Below are 25,476 nucleotides of genomic sequence, written 5' to 3' on the forward strand. Positions count from 1 at the left end.
GAATGGTTATGACAGTTCCTGAAATAGAAAAGGTTTGGAAAACATGGGCTTCAAGTCAGGGAAGGAACAGGATGTAGGGACACGTTAATGTGTTTGGGACACATTAAATCTGAGGTGATTGCTACGCATATAACTGGATATGTTACAATAGGCAGTCAGATGCATTTCATTTGAGTGAATTTTGGGCTGTGGTTATTAATTTAAGAGCATACGTGGATAGATGGTTTACAGGATATAAAAGTCATCCTGGAGGTGAGTACAGCTGGAGACGTAAAGAGGTTAATTCATGAGACCTAGGTACTTTACAACACCTATAAACTGGAATAAGAAAAACAGATTTAGCAATACATTAGACATAGCCAAATTGGAGGAATAAGTGGTAAATATTAAAATTGAGGATCTGATAGATGATGATAGATAGATAGATAGATAGATAGATAGATAGATAGATAGATAGATAGATGATAGATAGATGATAGATAGATAGATAGATAGATGATAGATAGATAATAGATGATAGATAGATAGATAATAGATGATAGATAGATAGGTAGATGATAGATAGATAGATAGATAGATAGATAGATAGATAGATAGATAGATAGATGATAGATAGATAGAGGTAGAGAGCGAGAGAGAACAGAAACAGTGCAGAGTACTGACTGCCTGGCTGCAGGGCTTTGGAGCCTGGAAGGTAAGGGGGAGAGAGAAGGCTAATCAGAGCAATGAAGCAGAATCCGAGGTGCTTCCTGCGCGCCCTCTTTTCGCCCCCTAGAGATGACCTGGCACAAGGCATCGCCCCATCTCTTCAGGGTCCCTCCCACCCGGCACTGAGGCACCAAAGGACTCATCTCCAGGGCGCGCACCCTGTTTCCTCTGCAGAAATATCCAGGGAGCGAGGGCTCGGTGGCCCTGAGCCAACCTGGGACACCGCTGCGATGCCTGGTAGAGGGCCCGTCTCGAGCTCTGGAATTCTCCTTCAGTGGAGTGACACGCAAGCCCCTGCCCACAAACGGGGCGTCGAGCACACCCTGCCCGCGTCGGGAAAGGCAGGGTTCCCGTCGTTAGGAAGCTTGGTCGCCGTCAGTGGCAAGGCGACCTCCGCGCCTGTTCCCCTGCCCTGCGCTCGGTGCGGGACACCACGGCCTGGCTCCTCTACCCTGGCGAAGGGAGAGGGACCGAGGTCAGGGAGACTTGCAGAGAGGCTTCGGCTTCATCATCTGGCATGAAAGGTCCTGATGCTTCTGGTGGTGTCCCTCTGTCCGTGTGCAACCACCTTTCTCAGGTGAGTGCTTTAGCCCTTGGGGTGGCCTGCGCCAGCCGGAGTCACAGGGAGACATCTCCTGGAGAGCTTGCTCCAGGGGTCGGGGTCCCGTCACAGCCTTCCCGGCCTCAGTTTCCTCTCGCACCCTGCTCCGCCCTTTCTCTCGGGTCCCCTGATTCTGTAGCCTCTCTGTTTGCCGTGTGGCCTTTCCCTTTCGTCTTGGCCTGCTTTCTATCTGTGACAGCTTGCAGTTATCTGGGCCCCAGTGCTGGCTTTCAATCCCAATCCGCTTATTTGTTGGACACAGCCAATGCATGGGGTGACCCGGGGTGACACTTTTCTGGAACTGCGGATCCCAGGATGGCAGTCACCAGGTGAATGATGCTGCACAGGCCCCTTCAGAGAAGGAACAGGACTGATCCAGCTACACGCACCCGAGAAGCCTTGGTCCCTGCGACGTAATTCTTTGTAGGCAATGCTTGCAAATATCTGCTCTTATACTATTGTGTAGTAAGACAAGGTCACTACGAATGGCCATTTCACAATACGAAATGTCCTGTTTTTCTTGGTCTTCTAATGTACTCTGACCATTGGTTATGGACAATGATTTTGGCTACTCTATTTTTAAACAACAGTGGTCTTTTAGGTCTAACTATCAATTTCATGGCGCCAATGACCATCAAAACAAAGAAAATTACACAGTAAGTCTGTCTTCCTTCTGCGCAGGGAGTCATTTCCACTTTCTTGCGGTGCTGGGCGCAGACCTTTGTGCAGCACCATCACTCACACAAGAAGGCCAACCAAGAATGCAAAGGGCATTTTGTTCTCAATGTCTTTGCTTTAACTGGAGAAACACTTTTTATAGCGTCACTTTTATGTTTGCAATGTTTATAGTACAGAGTGAACCATGTAGATAATGGCTTTCTGTAAGAGAAAAGGTGAGCCTCGTGGTGGTGATGAATGATACGCATGTTGGAAAGAAGTAGACACATGCACAGCACAGGGAAAGCTCTTATTGTACCTTGGAGCTACAGGAAGTGTTCATTTGGTGAGTCTTGAAGTGCTTTCAAAGAATACTTTTATGAAATAAAGAGAAAGATAGCATGAAAAGTAATATAGTCATTAACAAGTAAGGAACTCATCTTTGCATAGATTTGTTTTCTTTCAGTTTACCCACAGTCTCCCAAAATGTGTTGTTTTTCTGCTATAGAACTTGGATTTTTCTTTCTTTCCCAAATCTCCATGTTTTGGCCCAACCTGTGTTCCCTGGTAAATACATTGTTCTTCCCCTGAGTTACAAAAGACTCTTTTCCAGTAACCTTCTTTGTTATTTATATCCTTCAATCTAATTTTATGGATGACTTCTTTTTTTCTAATATATTATATTTTAGGCAGTACAGTCTGTTAGTCTTTAGAAACAGATGACCTCATCGTTTCATAGTGGCTTACTGTCAATAAAGTTTATTTCTTGCTCATGTAATTTGACTTTATTTCATGTACTTTTATCCCAATGTACATTTTAATTTGGGACCTAGACCAGAACTACCATTCAAGTGCAAGTGGTTTATTTTATTGGTGAACCCAAGAGAATAAAAAAGTGAGACAGGGAAGGAAAAAACGGCCAGAAGAGGCTTCATTTTCAAGCAAGCTATCACTATTGACAACTGGAATCTAATCTTTCGGTGGGACTCTGGGAGCCAGGGTAAAATATGCCCCTGAGTAATCCCACCCGAGGCTCAAGGGAGTGGTGATATTTATTCACCCATTTCCATCAGCTCTCGGCTGAGGCTGTATCTCTGAGGGTTTATTCTACAGTATTTTAAGTCCGGGGTGAAGAGAGAGGAAAAGCCCTTGTGAAAAAATGCGTGTGCTGGCACTCACAAATCAGAGAGGTGCACACTGGTGTGGTAAGAACAAAGGGTGGAGAGGAGCTTGCCAAATCCATCAAAGAAGGGACAAATAAATAGGAAAAAATACTATTGATATAAAATTTGATAATTTTACCACTATTTATTTCAAAATCTACTGACGCCTTCTTTTGCCAGCTGCTTGTAATAGCTAATGTCAAACTTGTACCACATACATTCATTTGAATCATATACTCATAGTCACTAGAACACACTTATTATTTATATCTCTATACCACCCCCCTGTCCATCTCCAACTTCTCTGCCTGTGAAATCTGGCTTATTTGTTAAGGCCTACCTCAAATAATATATATTTTCATTTAAGATTTTTCTAAACTTCAGTCAGAATCAGCCTCTCCCTTCTGGGTAGAACTTTGCCCATACTTGCATTTTGTTATCTTATTGTATTTTGTTAGGGTTTATAATCTGTTTTTTAGACAGTTGTGAATATCCTCAAGATAGGAATTGCACCCTCCTCATTTTCCCTTGTTCTGCGACTGTCGCTCAAAAAAGGTTCGCACCCGTAACAAGTAGATACGCAAATAGACACAACTCGGATTCCCTGCAGTTAAGGAAGTTAGTCTGGCTTTGGAGAAAATAATAAATGCCTCACATTTCTTACTGTACTTTTAGACATTTCTTAACTATGTTGTTATAAATATAGAGCATTATTATTATATATGTTAAGGAATTTACACTTTTTATGGTATGAGCATTATTTTAAAATAATTCTTCAGGGGAAAATGAATTTTGAATTTCTAATAAATATTACAGTATCCTTGGGGAGAAAGCATGGATGAAATTAAAGGTATCATTTATTACTGTAAGGACTAATGAGGTCTAATAAAGAAAGGTAAGAAGTGGCTCCTAACTTAAGAGCATTTGTTTCAAATTCTAGAAGGGAGTTAACTATGTTATCATTTATCCTTTTGTAGGAGTAACAAAATGATATAAATGAGAAACTTGGCAAGTTTGTGGGTAAAATAGAAACAAACAGTCCTCATATGCTATCTGCATTCTGTTAAAGTTTTGTCTCTGCTCAATATATCTTGTGACAAAATTCTTTTAAATTCTGTATAATTTAGAAAGCAGATTCAATGCATGTGCCATAGCATTTTCCTTTGAGACAATTTGTAACAAGAGGAATTTCACTGCCAAGTCTTGTGCAACACAGAAGTTATGCAGGACATTCTGAAAAGTTAGTTTTTAATACAGTCATTAGGGCTACGTCATCATAATTAAAGTCCTTAGGCAGTTTTGCCAACATCCAAAACCAGCTTTGATTTTTCCCCTTCTAGAGGTATTTATCATTTATAAGAAGGTATTTAAAACTTTCTTTTCTGTGATATAGTTGGTCAAGGTTCACGGCCAAAAGAGATTGCTCCCAGAATTTCCACAGGTGGTCTTTGGGCAGCGGCAGAGCTATAGTGGTGGACTTGTTATTTTATTTTACAGCTTTACCCATCTCAAAGCAGAACTGCACGTGCTGGTCTCGGCTTTGATAAATGGGGTAAGGTGCACAGATGGAGGAAAGGCCTCTGAGATTCATGCATTATTTATAAAATACTTCAACGTGCTGCTGCAGTGGTCAGGGCCAGTTGCTAATATGGAGGCAAGAGCTCTTTATCACACCCCTCCCCTCAGCAGAAAAAGGTTGGTGCTAAACCCAGCGTGATGCTCTAAAAACAGGGTAGGAGTGTGACTGCCAGGCAGAATCTCCTTCTCGAGTAGGAGTCTCTTATTATTTATGGACTTTGAGAGTTGACGGCCAATTTCATGAACCTACATAGTAATAGCAATGTCATTTTAAATTTATCTAATAGCTTCTTTATTACAGCACTTTATAGAAATTATAACAATACACAGAAAGTGGGCACACACTATCTGTATCTCCCATAGCCAAAAACTGTCACCATTTTCCTGGGTCAAAATATGTACGTTAAAAAATTTTAGTGCCAAGCCAGTAGTCAAAATTTACCAACAGCATTTTAAAATTTAAAAATAGTCAGTGACTATATATTGGCTAAGAAACTGAGACTTACAGCATTCTCTAGTATTTAGAAGTTTTCTGATCCAATTATGCAGTTGGATCTACATAACCAAATTATTATTTATATTACCTAATATTTACAAACTTCATTCACATATGAAACAAGTTAAATTTTCAGCGTGTCCATGCCATAATTTATATGGTGTTTAGACTTTCCAACAGCATATTCAGAAAATAAATAAAATAATCATTTGTTGATAGAGATCTAAGTCAATTTTAAACTTATCGAGAGCAGAGTTCACTTGTAGGCATTGTATTGTATCGCTTTATGTTTAGACTATAAAATGTTCACTTGAGTGAAAGCATATGTGGAAAGTAATCAATATACATATAGTTTATTGCTTAATGGTTTCAATGACCATTAGAAGTTGGGTTTTATTAGTTGTGCAATCTGTGTGAGCAGAAAAGCTTGAACTTTTCTGCTAAGGCAACTACAAAGAGTAGGAGTCCCTAGGAGCCAATGGCACACGAGTGGGTTCACACACCGCAGTTAAGTTGTAGATTGTGACAGGGAGCGAAGAGTTAAAATTGCCCCTTCTTTGTGGACCTCTCTTTGAAGTTCAAGTACTGGTGTGATCCAAGAGGCCTGAGACTGCCTCCTGTATGTAGGAAAATCCTTCTGCTTTCAGAAGTCCCAGAAACAGTTATGGCGCCAGGACTGCCTGGGCCACAATACAGCGTGTGGTTTATTAGGGTGATAAAAGAGAAGTACATTAGTTCCTGGAGGGTGAGGACCTTGTCTGTTTGTCCCGTGGAGAGGACACTGTCCTGGCATTTCTGTGACTCTGAATAAATATTTGTTGAATGGAGAAATAAGCAATGGAATGCTACCTGCATATTGCTTCTTTTCAAATATGCCCATGTGTTGATTTGCTAGTTAATTCTCATTGATGTTCTTGAACTCACAAATAATTTGGTATTCTAAGCTTAAAGAATACATATTTATAGTGTTCTATTCTTTTTCAATAGAGTTTAATAAAGTACTCTATTTTTTAACTTAAAAATTCAGGCCGTAAACATTTAATTTTTTCTGGAATTGGTCCATTTGCCTAAAAATTGACACACCATTAACGTAGCACAGTGATGGTCACCAAGGGGTCATTTTTCCACCAAGGGGATATTTAACAATGTCTGCACACATTTATGGTTGGCACAACTTAGGGACAGGGTGCTTGCTACTGGCATCCAGTGGGTGGAGGCGGGGATGCTGCTCCACAGCCTGCAGTGCAGGGCAGCCCTCCCAGCGAAGGCTCATCCAGGGCCGTCGGTAGTGCTCTGGCCCAGCAGCGCCAGGATGCAGTCCAGGGGAGTGAAGGTGTGTTTGCTCCCTAGGGCCGCTGTAACTACCTACCACACACTGGGTGGCTTAAAACAACAGGAGTCTATTCTCTGTCACTCCTCAGGCCGAAGGTCTGAATTAGGGTGCTGGTGGGGCCACTTCCCTCTAGGAGAGAGTCCCCTCTCACCTCTCTCAGCTTCCTGTGGCTCCGGGGGTTTCTTGGCTCCCTTGGCTTGTGACTGCATTAATTAATTTTCGTCTATATTTTGTTGGTATTTTATTTATTATTTTTGTTGCTTGCAATTGAAAACTTATGATTTGTTTATTTCTGGACTTTTTAATATTTTTTATTGTTGATATTTTAAACAGTATTTTCTTGTTTTTGTTAATATGGTTATTTAAGGCTATGAAAAATTTTGAATGCAGATTTACCTATGCCTTACAGATTTTTTTAATATATAGTTTAAAATATAATTCTCTTTAAGATATTCTGCAACTTTTATTGCTTTGGCACTTAGTGATGTAGGAAAAATTTGTGTATATATATATATATTTAAAACAGTATTCTCTTAGTTTTACTTTTTACTATCTCGTTGCATTTAATTAAATGATATTGTTTTTCCCCAAAACAATAAAGAACTAACATTTATATTTTCACTGGTAGATATGATATTTTGCTGATGCTATGTTGTAGAACAGACACCTTCAAAGAAAAAAAAATATTACAAACATGTAGAGTTCAGTGCCCTTACACACTTTTCTACTTCCCTGATATCCTCAGTATCTTGGCGTCACTAGGGTTTTGAGGTGTGCCCATTCCTAATTTGCCCTTTCCTCCTGAAGCATTTGTTTCACTGCCTTGTTCTATCACTTTCAATTAATGAAATCCAATTCTGCAACCACGGGTTTGTCAGGTGTAGCCACCAGCATGACCCTGCCTACGGTCACCTTCATTCTATCTGCTCAGCTTCTCTGTTGAGAGGCATCCCAAGTTAAGGTCTCTAACCTCACGGCATGCCTGCCCTGTCCTTTTATTTGTACTCATTTGGTCCGGTGTAGGTAATGCAAATGGAAATTGCCTTGGTCACAAAACCCCAAGTCGTCCCTCGCCAAATAGCCTTCATCTGCCCTTTGCAGTGACCAGTCCATCCCGGGAGGCCCTTGGGCAGCTTTCTGAGCCTAAGTCTGAGTCTCTGCCAATTAGAACACACCCTGCAGACCCTCAGATCCTAACTTCAAGGAGGCCAACTAAGAGATGTTATTCTTTTCTTTGTTTGACCTCCCTGCTGTCTCCTAATTATTTTTAAAGGGAAAAGGAATGGTAAGTCTGGAATTATAGAAACAATTTTTCTCTGGATCGATTTTAAACTATTAATTCTGAGCTATTGGAATTTTAGTCGGAAATGTTGCTTCCTACAACACGTGTCCCCCACCATACGCATTTCTCTCTAGAGAATCTTGGGAGGTGGGACGCTGTTGAAAGAGCACACTTGCTGAAATCAGATTCTTTAGTCTTCAGCATGGACCCACCTCTCACCAGCTGCACAGTCTTGGGAAAGTGGAAAGTAGAAAACTATTTCTTTATCTGGAAGAGAGGATCCTATCTCTAAGTGTTGTTGAAAGGATTAAATGAGAAAACGTCCTTAGAGTTCCTGGTAGATAAGAAGCGATGTTAAAGTTTGCCAGGATATTTGCGGGATATATTCTGTGACTTAGTATTGCTCTCATGCGTTTCCTCTGGAAAAACTGAGAAAGACTCCGGAGCTGCCGGAGCCCTGCTTAGATATTTTTCAGCTGTTCTGGTTTTAAGAAAGAAAAACAACAACAACCACTAGACTTTTAAGAAGAATTAGCTCATTTATTTTTCCTGTTTACTCTCTATATCTGAGGGGACACCCCATGAATCTCTCATCCACAGCTGCAGAGAACCACACGATACATCATTATGTCCAGGAAGGAAGGGAGAGGGCTAGAGGCTCAGCAGAAACCAGGCTTCCTGTTGTCCTGTTTTCCAATATTCCCAGGCACCAATGCTTATGTACAATCTTGAAGTACTTCAGCTTAGTGCTGAATATTGGGTTCTGGCCTGGGAACTAGATCACATTCTACTAAAAGCTTGTATCTTCTGATATTTAGCACACTAAGTGACATCTCTAAATCCCAGTTGAGAATGTAATAAAATTAAAGATGATCTTTTCCCAAATGGATCATCATGATCATCACAGCATTTGAAGGAGTCAGAGCAACATAAAAGCAGTTAGTAGAAGGGTGTGTGTGTGTGTGTGTGTGTGTGTGAAGTTAATTGATCATTAGATATGTCATTTCTCAAAAAAGATTCTCATCTCTGTAAAAGTTTCCCTGCGTCAGGATTGAAAGAGATTTAATTTATTCCCTTTTAGGACATAACCTGTATTTGGCATTTTAAAATAGAAATACCATTTCTAAAAATACTCTTTTTAAAAAAATATTTTAATTTCTCAAAGAAAATTCTGCTTTGGGGGATCTGATTAACTAATACTATTTCTGCATTGTTAGTGTTGTTAAATCCTTATAGTGATCTTTGGTGCATCCATGTTTTTAAAAATATATTTAAAATTTGAAAATATATTTACTTAAGATAACTCAATTGTTGTTACCAAAGTGAATAGTTGCTGTGTTCCATGTTCTGATTCACTGTCCTTGCTGATTTCCTTTAGGAGTCTTGGATATTTTCTATACTTCTACCCAGTGTACACAGACGTGTTCAACTTGTCTGTCCAGACAAGTCCAGATAGTTGTATTTTTCCACAGTTGTGGCCACTGCACCACATGTTTACCTCCCTGTCTTCTTCTAAAGAACTGGCTAGATCTTGGCTGCAGTGTAAGATTTATTGTCTTTGAACTGCCACTGCGTCTCAGCTGCTCACACCCATTCATCAGCCTGACTTAGGGACCCAGGTGCTCCCTGGAACCATGTGCTTAGATCGGGTAGCTTGTAGCTAGAGTTCATCCATTATATTTCCAGGCTCTATCTTCTCTCTACAACCCAGGTTAATCATGCTGGCAAATATCTGGGTAGCCCTTCGCCCTAAGGGGTTCTGTACAGGAAAGTTCCAAATGGGCTTGGATGACACAGCCAATAGCTCAGAGCCAAATCTGTAAGAGGTTCAAATGTCATTTATGATTTCTCAGCACTGGAGAACTGTGGATTTTAAATAGAGAAAGACAAGCCCTCTGATGATGCTCTTAAATTGTGGAAAACTGAAACAATGAACACCCCAATTCGGCGTCTTTTCACCTTAGATAAAGGGCCAGACTTGCATGTTGTAGTTTATCTCACTCACCTGGGGTTCATTGATTCTGACATCTAATTAAATTGATCAGTCACCATAATCACTAAAGCAATTGTTTGGCAAACATCACCGGCTCAATGAACTTAGCTTACGCTTATGATTTCCTTTATTGTTTCTATCATTTCTATCCAGAAGTGGAAACAAGTAAGTAATAGGAAATTGAATATACTTTGAATTAGGAAACAACACAATTGTACATCATAATTTATACGTGGTTACACTGTGCATTTGCTTGTTTCTTACTTTGTATGAGTATCCATAATATTGATTTCAGGAGGCTTGCCATTTTTATAATTAATTCAATTTTGCTAATGTTTTCTTTCAACAAAACCTGCTATTCAACTTAATCGTCTTTGAGAAAAGAAACTAAAAGTATCACCTTTCAAATCGCATAATACGTTTGTTAAAATCAATCTTTGTTAAAGCAAATGTCATTTGAAAACTCAAGCAACATATAACTTGCAACCATTTGAGTAAAAGAGCTCAATATGGATTTTTAGCTTGAGTATTTCAAGACCCCTCATGCTCATTCATGGTGGACTCTATGGGCAGACAGTTCTCTGAAAGGAAAAGTCAAGTCATGTTTTCTCCCACCCTCTGAACTCAAAGTTGTTTTGTGATTCACCTTAACAAGTTTTTTCTTTTCCTTTGAAGGATTATATTCTTTCAAAACCAGCCTGCGTAACTGAGGTACACACACACACCTGTGTACACACACACACGCGCACACACACACACACGTGCATAAATATGTCAATATATTGAATTCTTTTTTCCAAATTAGGTAATTTAAAAGTAGCTGATTCTGAAAAACAAGTAAAAATTTATGAGATTCAAATGCTCTTCTATATTTTATATATTATTTCTGTAGAGTCATCAGTCTTGACTCTCACGCCTCCCCGCCTGCCCTTCCTGCAGTTAAACACACACAGCCGGCTGCTCTCAGGCCCTGCCCACACCAGGCCGTGTGCCATCAGGAGGACGGGCTCTCCAGGGTTTCAGCGCCACGCGAGCTGGGCCACACAGCTGAGGGGGGAGCCCTGAGGCTGGGCAGGGGGCGTCTGCTCTGCCCCCCAGGCCTTCATCACCTACATATACGTGCAGACACCCCTTCAAGTGCTTTACATGCGGGTACTCAGTCCCCGCAGCAGTATTATGAACTTGCGGGGTACATATTTTTAAATGAGGAAACTTACTTCAAGTAACACTGCTAAGTGGCAGAACAGGGATTATACCCAAGTCCATTTGGACCTAGAATCTGTGCATTTAATTACTGTGCTCTGTGGCTGGATACTAAGCTGTTACCTCAGAACCTTAGCACAGGATTCTCTAGGTTATTGGATCTCATCTCAGTTTCAACCAAATGAGGCATTGAATTATTTTTTTCTACACTGTTTATGGATGTGACCTTATGGAAGAATGAAGTGAATTATAAAACAATAAAAGAGGAATTAATTTCCTCTAAAATATTTTTTCAGTATATGAACATAAGTACAGGGGTGGGAAAAAGGAAGTTTACCCACAGAGTTTATTCTTGTATTATTATTTATTAATCATTTTAGTATTTATTTCTATTACAACTATAAGCCTTATGTATATACATACATATATGTTTGTATATGCAGGAAACATTTATAGAGGAAATTCATATATGTCTGTGTACACACACACACACACGCCCTCCCTGAATTTCCCTTACCCACTAGAACACTTATAATTCCCTGCTTTGTATATTTGTTTCTGGAGAGGATAGTGAGGAAGACAGCTGTCTGCATGGGCACCTGAGTCACCAAGTGGAACTCTGTCCAATCAAAATGAAACTTCAGAGTGAATGTGAGTCCCCTCTTTTGGGTATAATGTTCTGGCAAAGTTCAACAACGCAGTTTCATTCTAGAAATATTCATTGAGCACCGATCCTAGGATGGCAGATTTCACCCCATGGGATATATAAGTAACATACATTCCAATGTGGGGAAAACAGACAATAAGCACGATATAAGAAATTATAGAGAATTTTAAAGGGTGATGAGTATTATTGGAAGGTATATAGGAAAAGGTAAGGAGAATAGGAGTTTCAGAGTTTGGAATTGCAATTTCAAGTAGGGTGCTCACTTAAAAAAAATTTTAGAGTGTTGCAAATGAATTCAATAGCAGTTTAGAATCTTGGACTATACCATAAATCTGGACTAAAATAAATAGCTGTAAAGAAAGGAAATGAACATTTAAAATTAATATATTGGGGATATTTTGAAACTTTTAAATTATAGCCAGACTACTAGAATACCTTATTTTCATAAAAGGTCTTACTTTATTTTGTTTTCAAGGCAAAAGGATGTTTAAATCTTTAAAAACACAGCTCAGCTCAGCAGAAATAAGAAAATGATTCATCCAAGTCTTGATAAGCAGGTGGAGTGTTGAAAGAACAGGCACCTGAGCCAGGGCTTCAGTTAAGGTGAGTAGCAGATTAATTGCAGCAATGGCTCTAATCTGTTCACACTCCCTGTATCCATGCACTTGGTAGTGCCCTCTCGTGCAGATTTGGGGACTAGATATCTGATTGCTTTGAAAATGGGACATTAGCAAGTATGATTCATGCAGAGACTTGAAAAGCGCTTGTGCATTCAGGTTTGTTTACTGCTGCTCTTAGAGCCTGGAGACCACTCAGCAAATAAGCCAGTCCTCTGGGGGATGACAGACATTTACCCCAAACTACCCAGATAACACTGATTCCCCACCGGGTATCTGAGAGGACAGGCTTTTTCAGCTGACCCACAGCAACCAAGGTTACCACAGATGCTCAGATGAGCCTCCCTGCAAAGCCCAGCCCATATCGCCTGCTCAGAGGCTGATGAACTGAATAAACGGCTGTTGTATTAAGCCAGTAGGCTTGAGGTAGTTTGTTACGCAGCAAAAAGCTAACCGATACAGTGTATTTTACCACTTTAAGGCTGACAGCCCATCATAAAATACTTTATCCAAGAACTGCTTAATCCTATTCACAGGATTTTATATTTTCCTCTCTGGAAATATTTTACAGAGGCCAAGTAGTTGTTATGTAAATAAAATGATCCGTCATTATGAATACGTTTTTTTGTTAGTTCTGTAGGCAATGAGCAAATACAATTATTTTGAAGCCCTAGGAATATTTGAAAGTTCTAAGTAGACATTTATCATGTTTTCACTATTGTGCCTAGGCACGTTCGTCCCCTACCACCTCCAGAACAGTCAGTCGCAAAGTGCAAGCCTATGGAATGCATTTGTCACCTGTAAGGAACAAGGCCAGCAGTTATGCCTGATTATCCAGAAGAAAGACATAGTATGAAAATTGAAATTAGACATGCTTAGTATAAAATGTGATGATTATTTCTATTCCAGGACCAAATTGAATAAAATGCCTTACTGGTCTGAATTGAATTTCAATTTGCTAAGGTTGGCGAGAGCCAACTTCTGTCCAGCGACGTTTGAATGGAAAGGCTTACACGGCCAACAGCCTATTCAAGGCAGGTGATTAAAAAAAATGTCAATAAATTACTTTTTTCTACAGGAGAAATTTCTGCTCTATATGCCAACAAAGAGCTGAAGTGCCAGAAGCAGTTGAGAACTAAATTACTAAACACTTATCTTATCACATCAGAACGCTGATGCCAGAGCTTGATTGCAACAAGCAATCCAATTGTATGAATCTGGACTGCAAGGCACCTGGGCTTTTACGGTCATTAGAAAAAGTTATTGATTCTGGAAAGTTACCACTAATAAAACTACACTATTTTTTCAGTCCTTTTATATGGGCACAGACAGATTATTTGATCAATGATATTGACCAAAGGAAAAGCACTCATTGCCTCTAATTTATTTTCCTTCCCTTTTAAATTGTACACTGGTCCCAGCAACAGTGAGTAAATATGGACCCAGGTAAGCCCAACATGGGCTCCTCTGTATACAACAGAAATTTCTTATTTGGCTTTACGGAGCTATATTTAATTTTTTATAATAAAGTTGCATGGTATTGGTAAAATATTAGGCAGAATCTAAAGTAAAACATGACAATAAAATTAAGTTAATAAAAATTTTAAAATTTAGACAAAAGTATAATTTCTTGTGATTCAGCTTTAACAAAATTGTCCATAAGTTATGAAATTGTCAGTGATCAGCTGCTTGAGCTTCTATGAAAGTTAGTGTTTCATCTATAAAAGAACATAGTTCCATAGAGTTTTTATAAAAGTTTCTATAATAATTAATTTTAAATAAAGAATATGTTCTACCAATTTACCGAACGAAATTTTCATAAATTAATTAATATGGAAACCTTAGTTACTTTTTATATTTTTTAGAAAATTTGATGTTAGCTATTCTATGGTTCTTTGTAATTACATTTAAACATTAAAATCACCTTGCTAATTTTCACAAAAATCCTCCTGGTATTTTGATTGAAATTTCCCTCAACAATGTTTGTAGTTTCCAGTATATTTTTCACTTTTGTTGAATTCATCTGTATACGTTATAATTTTGTATGTCTTATGCAAGGTATAGTTAAAATCCAATTATTTGTTGCTAGTGTATATAAACACAATTGATTTTTGTATATCACTATTGTATCCTGTTAAATGTATCTTGTTAAATTCCCCCATTAGTTATGCTATGCTTTTTCTAGATTCTTTATGTGCAAAGAAACATTTAAAATACACACACTTCAGAAAAATCAGTTAAGAAAATGAAAAGTCAAACCACCAACTGAAAGACAATATTTGCAAAGGACTTGTATTCCAAAGGCTCAGAATATTTTACAACTGAATAATAATAATAATAGTAATAATAATAATATTAATAATAAGACAAAAAAGAACAATTTCAAATAGGCAAAAGATTGAGACACTTTACAATACAGTATAAGATACACAAACCACAAGCAAATGAAAAGCTCTCGATATTATTACTTATCAGAGAAATCCAAGTTAAAATCACAATGAGATATCAATCTACACACTAAATTGACTAAAATTAAAAATGCTAAAATAAGATTTGGCAAGGATGTGCAGCAACTGGAATTCTTATGCATTGCTGATGGATTTGTAAAATGTACAAGCATTTTCGAGAACTATTCATCAGTCTCTTACTCTTAAGTATTTACCCAAAGGAAATGAAAACATGTCTAAAAAAGTACAGAGACGGTCCCTGACTTATAATGGTTTGACATAATTTTTCAGGTTTACCATGGTGCAGAAGTGATCTGCACTCAGCAGAAACTGTACTTTGAATTTTCAATTTTTATTTTTCCCCAGGCTACCGATATGGGGAATGATATTCTCTTGTCATTGTAGGCAGCAAGCAGCAGGTCCCGACCAGCCACCAGAGCATGAGGGTAAACACCAGCACTCTACAGTGTAGTATTAAATGCATTTTCGCCTTACAATATTTTCAACTTACGATGAGTTTACCAGCAAATAGCCTCATCACAAGTCAAGGAGCATCTGTACGGAAATATTCACAGCAGCAGTACTCATAAAAGCCCCCAATGGGAAACAACCCAATGTCCATCAAATCATGGGCATGGAAAAACAAATTATGGGATATGCATACAGTGAAATACAGGGGCCCCCTCTTCTCGGAAGGGAATACATTCTGAGACTAGTACCAAGCCCTACATACACTATAGATTTTTCCTGTACGTGCGCGCCTTTGCGCTTGAAGGCAGCACGTATGGCTTCTCTTTGGCATGTCTGAATCGCCAGCCTCACTACTTCTGCGCTTGGGGGCCACCATGAAGTAAAGCAAGGGTGCCTGACACCAGCACCGTCATACGACGACAGTGGGTCTCTTCAGTCACACGGCTGTTAAGTAACTGACGACTGAGCGGCATCTACAGCGTGGAGACGCTGGAAAGAGGAACGTCATGCCCTGGGTGGGAGGGCAGGAGGCTTCATCCCACTGCTCAGCACAGCACCCAGTTGAAAAGTTATGAATTGTTTATTTCTGGAATTTTCCAATTAATATTTTGGACTGTGGTTGACTGTGGGTAACTGAAACTGAAGATAAGGGAGAGATTACTGTATTCTGAACAGAAAGGAACCGACCACTGATAGTTGCAACGACGTAGATCTTAGGCGGTTTAGATAAGTCTATTCTAAGTAGATGGGTGTGTTTTTATTTCCTATTCAGTAAGACAATCTTTGCTAGAATACTGGGAAATTGTCAGTATGTTTATTTAAATGTTTGATATAATAATATTTATTATTTTTTAAAATTTATCTTTATTGTTGGAACTACTACAGATGTCACTCTTCCCCCCCCCCATTGACCCCCTCCAGACTCCTGCCCCCAATAATATTTATTTTTAAATCCTATGTTTTGGTGGTATTTGAAACCACTGATTCTTGAGGCAGACTGTCTGGCTTAAGTCTTGCCTCCTCTCTTGGACAACCATTAAATCTCTTTCTACATAAGGTGTGTAGTTGTAAAATGGGATAGTAACAGTTTCTTGTTAGTATTCAATGAATTGGTGTATTTAAATATGTTTCAAACATTGGCTAGTACAAAATACTACAGTACTAAGGCTCGGTTACTAGTATTATTGACCCTTCTATATGTCTTCTGCTTTTCCTATATTTCTTGTCCCCCTACCCCCATCCCTTCTGGCTCCACAAGAAGTGATTAAAGTTTTTAATTTTCTCCTTTACTGTTTGGAAGTTATGTCTTGTATTATATTATTTTAATAGTTGCCCTTACAATTCGAGCATGTGTACATAACTCCTAAAGTTAATAAAATCTTTGCTTTCTTTCCCCCAAATTCAAGGACCTTAAAATGCTTTATTTTTCAGGACCCACATTTACAGTGGCTCTATTTTTCAAATTTTTAGCTCACTTTCATAACCTGCAAATTAAACATTGCTTCATGTTTTATACAAAGTATATTCAGGTGTATCCTATATTTCTTCTTCTCTCTTCCTTGATAGCTTTCAGACCTTCCTTCTGGGACCATTTCCCATCTTTTTGAAACAGAAATTTTATTGAGGGTCATTTAAAGGTAAGCTCTTCTAGTTTCTCTTCATTTGTCTTTATTGTGTTCTCAGTCTTGAAAAATACATTAGCTGTGCAAAAAAAATAGCTTTGCTATTAGTTCGTGTCATTTTATGTCAATCCTCTCTGCTGTCACCCTCAGCTTTTTCCTGTTTTACCTTCCCCCACACTTTTTACCCAACTTGTACCTCTTTTCTTTAGTGCTCTCACAGTTCCTTGGTTTTTTACCAATTCAATGATATAATTTCATATGCGACTAGTCAACTAACACATGTATGTTTTCTTTTCAGGAAATCAAGGAGTACACATTGCACTAGGTGAGGTGTTCACTTCTATTTCCATTGAATGCTTACTGCAGAGTGGCATGGGATGCTTTCTAACGTTGGATACCTTAGTAGAAAAATCCCCAGGACTAGCACTGCATGATGCTTGACACAGAAGAAAATCCAGCTTCTAGAAAACGGAATTATTATCATATTTGGTATGTAAAATTCGATTTAATTTAGATTCAATAAGGTTTGGGTATTTTATTAACTTCAAAAGAAAGATTATATTAAAATCAACATTTGTAATTTGATTGCTTTGTTAAAAGACAGAAGAATTGTATTGCATCAGTGTATATTCATATAAATTTGACAATTATAATCCACCCTTTTTGTTTTCTATTTATCTTGCTTAGTCTCATGTCTACAAATACAAGCAAATGTTTGAGAACCACCCTAGGTTCCATTCTCCCCTTCACAGGCAATGACTATCCAACCCCTGAGGAGGTAACATTTAACGATTCGCCTTAAAGCTGAGAAACGATTTGATTATTGGGAACTACATGACTGGCCACTACAGAGAAAAACTTTTTAACCATCTACATTTTACAAAGGCATAAGTTCTCTTTTGGAGAAAAAAATAGTTTTGTTTTGCTTTTTCACTAGCATATGCTGAGGAGACAAATAGTGGGAATACCATGGGAAATGTGCCTTGAAGAGCAGCCTGGACATGGGCCCGTCTAGTTCTGCCACAGCATCTCTGCGAGCAGCCTTTTGGGAGCACCTGAGTGCTCTCCCGGCATGATCTGTGCCTCCTTCACCTACAATCCTCAAACTGGAATAGCTCTTCAGGAGGAGAAGGTCCTCAAGAAAATACTTTTGAACACACTGAATCAATTTTTAGGCATTTTTATTGATTTGTTGATTAGAGGGAATTTTGAATCCATTGACTTATCTTGACCAAATGTGACAAATAGTAATATTTTTACAGCTTTTTAATAGAATCTGATTTGCAGATTAATGTACCACTGTGAAATGATGGTCATTTAATTTTTCTAAGAAGGAACACCTTTGTTTTCACAATTGAGACCTTCAGTTTATAATGCAATTAATGCATGATTGAAGCCTATGCAGTTTTGAAACATGGATTTATTTGAAACCTATCTTAATTTCGAGATAGTTTGTAACTGGAGCAATCAGCAACTAATATAGTGTGAATTACCTTACAAAATGTAATTCCATGAAATATAATATTTTTGTTAAAATGAAATGAAGTCACAGAAATGTGATGTTTTTATTTTCTAAAGAAAAAAATTTATTAAAATCTATGGACCTAAAATAGAGTCTCTTAAAAAACCTAAGTTCATTTTAAAAAGCCTATTTTAATACACTTTTGAAATATTATATCCACCCTGTATTTATTATTTTATGAGGATGACTTTGGAATTTTCTTTTATGAATTAACCCCACAGAGTCATCTTTTTCTTCCTGTCAACATTTAAATGGTTAGAAGCCACAGCTTTGCTGTGTTACATTCAGCAGGTTGTGTTTATGAAGTGAATCTATGAGGAATATCTGAATGGAATTTAAAAGCTATTATTAACAAAATCATGATAGATTTTTAGAAGTTATTGATATATAACAATGCTAAGTAGCTTATTATACTTTAAATATTTCCAGTGTGTTATTAATGAAATAGTAAATCTGCTAATACTTTTCCCAGAAATTCATTATTGCATTGGCTTCCCCTCATCTGAGTATAGTGTAGATATATTATTAAGATGTCGAGGAAGACAATTCTCAGTAGCTATTTAATTTATATTAATTAATAATTGCCTATATTCAAAATGTTAAACCAATAAGGCTCCCTGGTCTCTAATTCAATTATTTCATTCAACAAATGTTTATTGAATATTTATTATATGTCAGGCCCTGTTCTGAATATTGGGGGGGAAAATAGCAAAAATATTAAAACCAAACCCTCAAGAGCTTATATTGTAAGAAAGGATATAGGTAATAAACATATATATACTACAACAATGTCAGATTGTGATAACTTTTAGAAGAACAATAAAATAATATACGGGGATAGGAGGGGGAAAGTATAAGAATTATGAGTGTGGCCAGGGAAAACCTTTCTAGGGAATGAAAGTGAAGGCAAGAGTCCTGCAGATATGTGGAGAGAGAAGGTTCTGGCTGGAGGAGCAGCATGTCCCAGGCAAGTTGGCATCGATGAAGACTAGGGAGGAGGCCAGGGTGGCTGGAGTAGGGGGAGAGGACAAGAAAGTAGCAGGGACCTGAGGTCAAAGAGGAGGCCAGTCGGATAGATACATGAGTAAGGCTTTCTTAGTTGTGGTCAGCTAGTTGGATTTTATTTTAAATGTGATGAGAAGCTATTGAAGAATTTTGAGCAAGGGAGCAACACAATCTGATTTACATTTTAAAAGGATCATTTTGGCTGCTTTATGGGGCAAAGAGTGGAAGCCAGAAACCCAGATAAGAAGCTATTAGAGTAGCCAGGCAAGAAATGGTGGTGTTATGGGAGGTGAAAAGTGCAGAGATAGGATGTACTTTGCAGAATAAAATATGCAAGAGAAACATAGTCTATTCTGGGGACTGCAGAAATTCAATGTGATTGAATGTGCTGAGGGGTGGAGCAGACTAGCCTGAGAGGAGGTAACAGAAGTGAGCAGGGTTGGACTGCAAGAGGCCTTTTAGGGCTTGGGACGCAGTTTTGTTTTATTTCAAATACTTCTCGTTAGAAGTCACTGAAGGATTTTAAGTGCAGAATAACATAATCTGACTCACATTACATAAAGATTATTCTGTCAGGTGTGTGGGGAATAGGTCGTAGTGGGGGAGGTGTGGACACCTGGGATCGATTTGAGGAGCTATTGCCAGAGGCTAGACACAGGAGGATGGCCGCATGGGCCAGGATGGAGCGGAGACAGTGGGGATGGAAAGAATGAATCTAACAAGGTGCATTTGGGAGTGAGAGCAGACAGGATAATTGGATATGAGGCAAGAGGAAAGGATTTCTGGTTTTGGTAACTGGGTTATAGTAGCTCAGCAAATACTGAAACTATGCATATAAACTAATATATACATATATACACTTTTAAAAAACATATATCTTTATTGATTTCAGAGAGAAGAAGGGAGAGGGAGAGAAAGATAGAAACATCAATGATGAGAGAGTCATTGATCGGCTGCCTCCTGCACGCCCCCGGCTGGGGATCGAGCCCTCAACCCGGGCCTGTGCCCTGACCGGGAATCGAACAGCGATCTGGTTCCTAGGTTGATGTTCAACCACTGAGCCACTCCCGGCAGAGCCAAATATACACTTTTAATGTTCCTTTTTGTTTTGTTTTGTTTTGATTTGGAGCTTTGACTTAAGGGAGTTGTATTAGACACATTATTCTAAGCATGATTTTATCTTAACGATTTAATGCCTTGATGCAAAGCAGGCTGACATAATATTTTATTGAAATGAACTAAAGCATTTCTTAGATATTGCTCTTACTTCAAGGGTATCCTATTTCTAATCCATTCTTTGGATAGCATGAGCTTCCAAAACTTTTAAAGGAATGAAGTCCTGCTTTTATTTGAAATCCAAAAGTAGATCTTCACTGCTCTTAGCATAAGACCCTAAGACCACAGAATAGCACGCAAGTCCTTTCATCTCAGTAGCTTTCTTTTACAGCTTTCTGACTCAACCTCTCCCCTTCGTGTCACTCAGTATTATAGATGTACTGCGTTAATCTCCTCAAGGTGGCACTTTCCTAGTCTGGAATGCCTACTGCCCCTCCCACTGTTACTGTCACACACGGGTGGTTGTGGTAAGCTTCCTGCAAGAATTGTCTCTAATTTCCCAAGTCTAAGTAAGATAGCCTCCTATGTGTGCCCTAAACCACGAGCGCTCCCCTGTCGCAACAGATCTCATTGTCCTGTAATTGCCTATTAACTTTTATATCTCCCCTATCGAGCAATGCATTTCTTAAAGCCAGAGGTTTTGTATTACATAATTTTAATGTCAGGACATAGTTGAGTACATGGTGCCTGTACTAGGAGCCTGACAAATACAAGCTCAGCAGAGAATAAAGTTCCTGAAGAAAGAGTGTAGGATAAAAGGAGCTCAAGGCCTGGGGAACACCACTATTTAAGGATCGGGGAGGAACAAACAACATGAGGACAAAGAAGAAATGGCCATAAAGATACAAGAAGAGTGTGCAGAGTACTGTGCTACAGTGGCCCAGGAAAGTAGGATTTCAAGACATACACGGTCAATAATATCAAACGATGTGAAAGCCAAGGATAATGACTGAGGAATATTCAGTAGACCTGGCGATTGAGAAGACGTTGATGACTGCCTGAGAGCAGTTGCAGTGTGGTGGTGGATACAGAAGCCAGATGACGGAGCGCTGCTTAAAAATAAAACAGACGGGCCCGATGACAGCGCGGCTCTGCTGCAACGCGGCAGGAGACATTCTGTGTCTGAATTATCCTCCTCCGCACGACCCTGTGGATCCTGAGTCCTGGGAACTAGCACGTGTTTAATTTCCTGAGTGCCAAGTTGTGTCTTTTAATATCCCTGAAAATAATGGTGGATGATACAAATTTCGATAAGCCTGTAGAAGACACACGAGAAGGGAGGCGAGGTGGAAAAGCTCTGGAGATGGCCCTTTCTCAGCTGAAGGAGGTCTGAAAGAACAGATCAGAGGGAGGTTCACTGGACAGTGGGTGGGACGTCGCAGCCGATACCAGAGCAGAGACCGGGAAGAGGACCTAGTGGCCATGAGACTGTGCCGCACAGATCTCCAGCCACAGAGACGGTTATTGACCTAGAGCCTGGCGGATGAGCTCTGAACTCCGTCTCAGATTTGGGCTGCGGCCTCGCTTCCCATGGCTGCTCCCCACCAATGACTGCGGGGAGCAGGGATGCCAAGGTAGCCTGTTCCTGGTAGACGTGAGCTCCTTAGGGCCGCCTTTGGCGCGAGGACTCCCGGTGGCCTGGCCGAACCTTTCTCAGACTGCACAGAAGTCTAAGGCGGCTCCTCTCAGGCTTCTCGGAATCCCTTACCATTTTCTCTCACAGGAATCTTTCCTGGTAAAATCCTTGCAGATTTAATCCTGTGCCAGGATCTGCTTCTCAGGGGTCCTAGACTAGCGTAACATCTAATGCGTATTTTTATTTTTTTAATTTATTTTTATTGTTGAGGGTATTACAGACGCCCCCCACCTCCCCCTCCTTTGCCTTTCTTCCCCCTCCTTTCACCCCACCCCACCCCACCTCACCCCAGGACTTCTCCACACTATTGTCTGTGTCCACGGGCTATGTGTATAGGCATATAAGTTGCATATTTTTATTTTTAAAAGGAGGTGAATTGCTGTGTCATTTGTGATGTACCTGTCTCCACTTAATGTTTCTTTAAGAGATACTGAATAAAATATCTACTTCTCACTAGTGCTCACTGAAGTAGATCCTTCTTTTTGGGGGGAGGGATAAAGTGAATTGATGGGAACTCTTCAGGAACATCACAGGTTAAGGATAGAAGCTGCCTGTAGCATAGAGTTGCATGTAGGTTACACAGTGATAGTAAGTTCCTCACATAAGTAAATCCATGAGTAGCAGGTGATGCTTATTAATACTGAAGATGTGATTATGTCATTCAGGAGTCTCACTCTACACCTCAAAAGAAATTGTGTATTCCTGATTGTAAAGTATCCTGAAAGGTAGAAGGCAGATAATAATTACATAGAAATAAAATGAAATAACAGTGTCTAGAATTCAGCTTAAATACCTACAGGGTATTAGAGCTACAAGGCACCTTTGTGACCACTCACTATCATCTCTCAATTACAAATACGAGAACTGAACAAAGTACTCTGACTTGCTCAAGAAGATGCAGACTCTAGTCGTCGGGCCAGAACCAGTAGCCAGTGCTGATCCCATATCTAACAGACAGACATCTGATGCCTAGTGCTCTTTTGAACATCCCAATGAGATACACTGCATCCCATTGATTTTCCACAAGATGAAATGTGCAGAAACAAGGGGTATATGTGGATGCAGGCATATAGAACTACACTCACATGTTTTTCCTTCTCTGATGATAATACCCATTATTAACTGAGGGATGATGGCCTTGCCTTGCCCTTACTCAAGACTCTTGGGTACTTGACTCTCTCTATATGAAATAGAAAGAAGGAAGCATACAGAGAGTCAAGTACATAGCTGCACACACTCCTTCCAAACTCCAACACAGGAACTGACTGTTGAATCTTAGGTATCTTGTGAATCTCCTTCATGTTCTATCTGAAAGCCCATCTAAGCTGGCTTTAGATGCCTACTTGCATATATTTATTTTTTAAATAATCTGTTTATCACAGATTTAAAAAGTAGCAGATGCATTTAATGGCTTTGAGAACATTTAAACAGGTGGGTCTCACAATATGTGAAGTGAGCATATTGCTGTTATTTATTATAGTTTCCTTCTTTCTCCTTCTGCTAAAACTATCCAAGGCCTTTGGACACTCAGAAAAATGAGCATTTGTTTTATTACATTTCTTAATACAAACAGTTGTGTTTTTTTTAAGTGTTGTTTTTTGCAGTGGCCAAAATACTAATTCTAAACAACGAAAGCAGATGTTACAAATCCTTGAGAAGATCTGGAATTGTGTTATATTGTCTTTCAAATAAGCTGTTTTGTTCAAAAACAAATATGAAAATCGATTTTAAAACTTTATTTTAATATATACTTTTGATTTAAGTGTTACCAATGAATTTTAATACCCTTCTCTAACAGTCTCAATTTTCTTTCCTCAGCTGCCTTTACTGATATATTTTATTGACGTGTTCACTGCTATCGAGAGAAAAATTATCCTTGTGTACAGAAATGCATGGCTACAGGCCAAGAAGGTGAGCAGACTAAATCTGTTTATTTCCCTCCTTCTTTGTTCCATGGCCTTTAATTTTAAAATTCAATTTTCCTTACTTTTCCATTTTATGATGTAGTTCACTATATGCACATTCTGTAGCACAGCAGATGAGAATTTTCTTATCCACCCCTCCCCTTCCACCATGACCTGTTTGTGTGTGTGTCCTCAGTCATAGATATCTAAGGTAATAAATATGGTGTTTGAAAAAATGAGGAAAGAACCAGAGAGATAATAGTGTCCTGAGATTGTCACTGTTAGCAAGAGGAAGTTCATTTGCTTGATAGATGTGCTCCTATAAGTTTTAAAAGAAGGGCAACTGCTGTCATATTCTCATTACTTTAGGTCTGAAACCATAAGCTTCTAGGCCTAACAAAGGGATCCCCAGATGCAACTGAACAACAGGCCTTCTGAGATGGAGAAAAAGAGAAACAAGTGAGGCTCTATGATGAGAGCAAAGGGGCAAAGATACAGAGGAGCTGTGAGGTACGAGAGAAGGACATGGTAGTCAATCCAGCCGACGGGCAGTGGAATGAGTGACAGCTTGAGGACAATCAGTAAAGGACACTTTGCACTATTTTCTGGATTCTGTATGTGTTTGATCTTATAATAAGTATGTAGTTTTCCTTCCTGGGACTCTGTCTTCCTTTCTTTATAGGTGTTTCAGAGGTGCATATGAAAAGTTTTCAAAATTAGTGGGACAATAGTCATTTTAAACATAAGTGAGTTTTACATAAAATTAAAACATAGGACAGGAATTTAAATAGCACATCCAACTTCTTGATTTGACACATGAAGAAACTTAAATTCAGTGAAAAGATGTTCCCAAGTTCATAGCATTAATAATCAGTTGGTGGCACTAGGTCCAGTCTCTGACCTCCAGCTCCAGTTTTCTTACTGCAGTAAGGTGTCTTAGTTCGGGATGCTCTAACAGGATGCCATAGCCTAGGTGGCTTATGAACATCAGAAGTGATTTCTCACAGTCTGGAGGCTGGAATGTCCAAGATCAGTGTGCTAGTGTGTTTGGTGTCTGATGAGAACAGACCTCCTGGTTCATAGGTGGCTGTCTTCTCGCTATGACCGCACATGGTAGAAGGGGCAAAGAGGCTCAGTGGGCTCCCTTTTATGAGGCGCTAATGCCATTCATGTGTGCTGCACCCTCATGAACTCACCATGTACCAAAAGATGCACCTCCTAAAACATCATCTTGGGGGGGGACACAAACATTCAGTCTCATGGCAAGGAGCCATTGGGCCCCCCAGCTGCCTTAAAGTGGTTGACATGGTTGGAGAAATACCTAGAGTTGCTTTTGTCTTCCTAATGAACATGAGTAGACACAGTGGTGCATGGCACTCCCATGGCCTACTCTCAAAAATAATACAGTAAAGTTTTACGTTATTCACAAAATGTTCAGCTGTTTCTAAGAAAGTG

The 25,476-nt window shown here is 39.2% G+C and overlaps 1 pseudogene; it reads left to right on the top strand.

Moving 5' to 3' along the window:
• The first annotated feature begins 1,225 nt into the window (after window positions 1–1,225).
• The window catches only part of LOC107534038 (nuclear receptor coactivator 4 pseudogene), a 117,277-nt pseudogene continuing 93,026 nt past the window's right edge, over window positions 1,226–25,476 (top strand).

The sequence above is a fragment of the Miniopterus natalensis genome, chromosome 2 (assembly GCF_054644295.1).
Source record: "Miniopterus natalensis isolate mMinNat1 chromosome 2, mMinNat1.hap1, whole genome shotgun sequence".
NCBI classification, from domain to species: Eukaryota; Metazoa; Chordata; class Mammalia; order Chiroptera; family Miniopteridae; genus Miniopterus; species Miniopterus natalensis.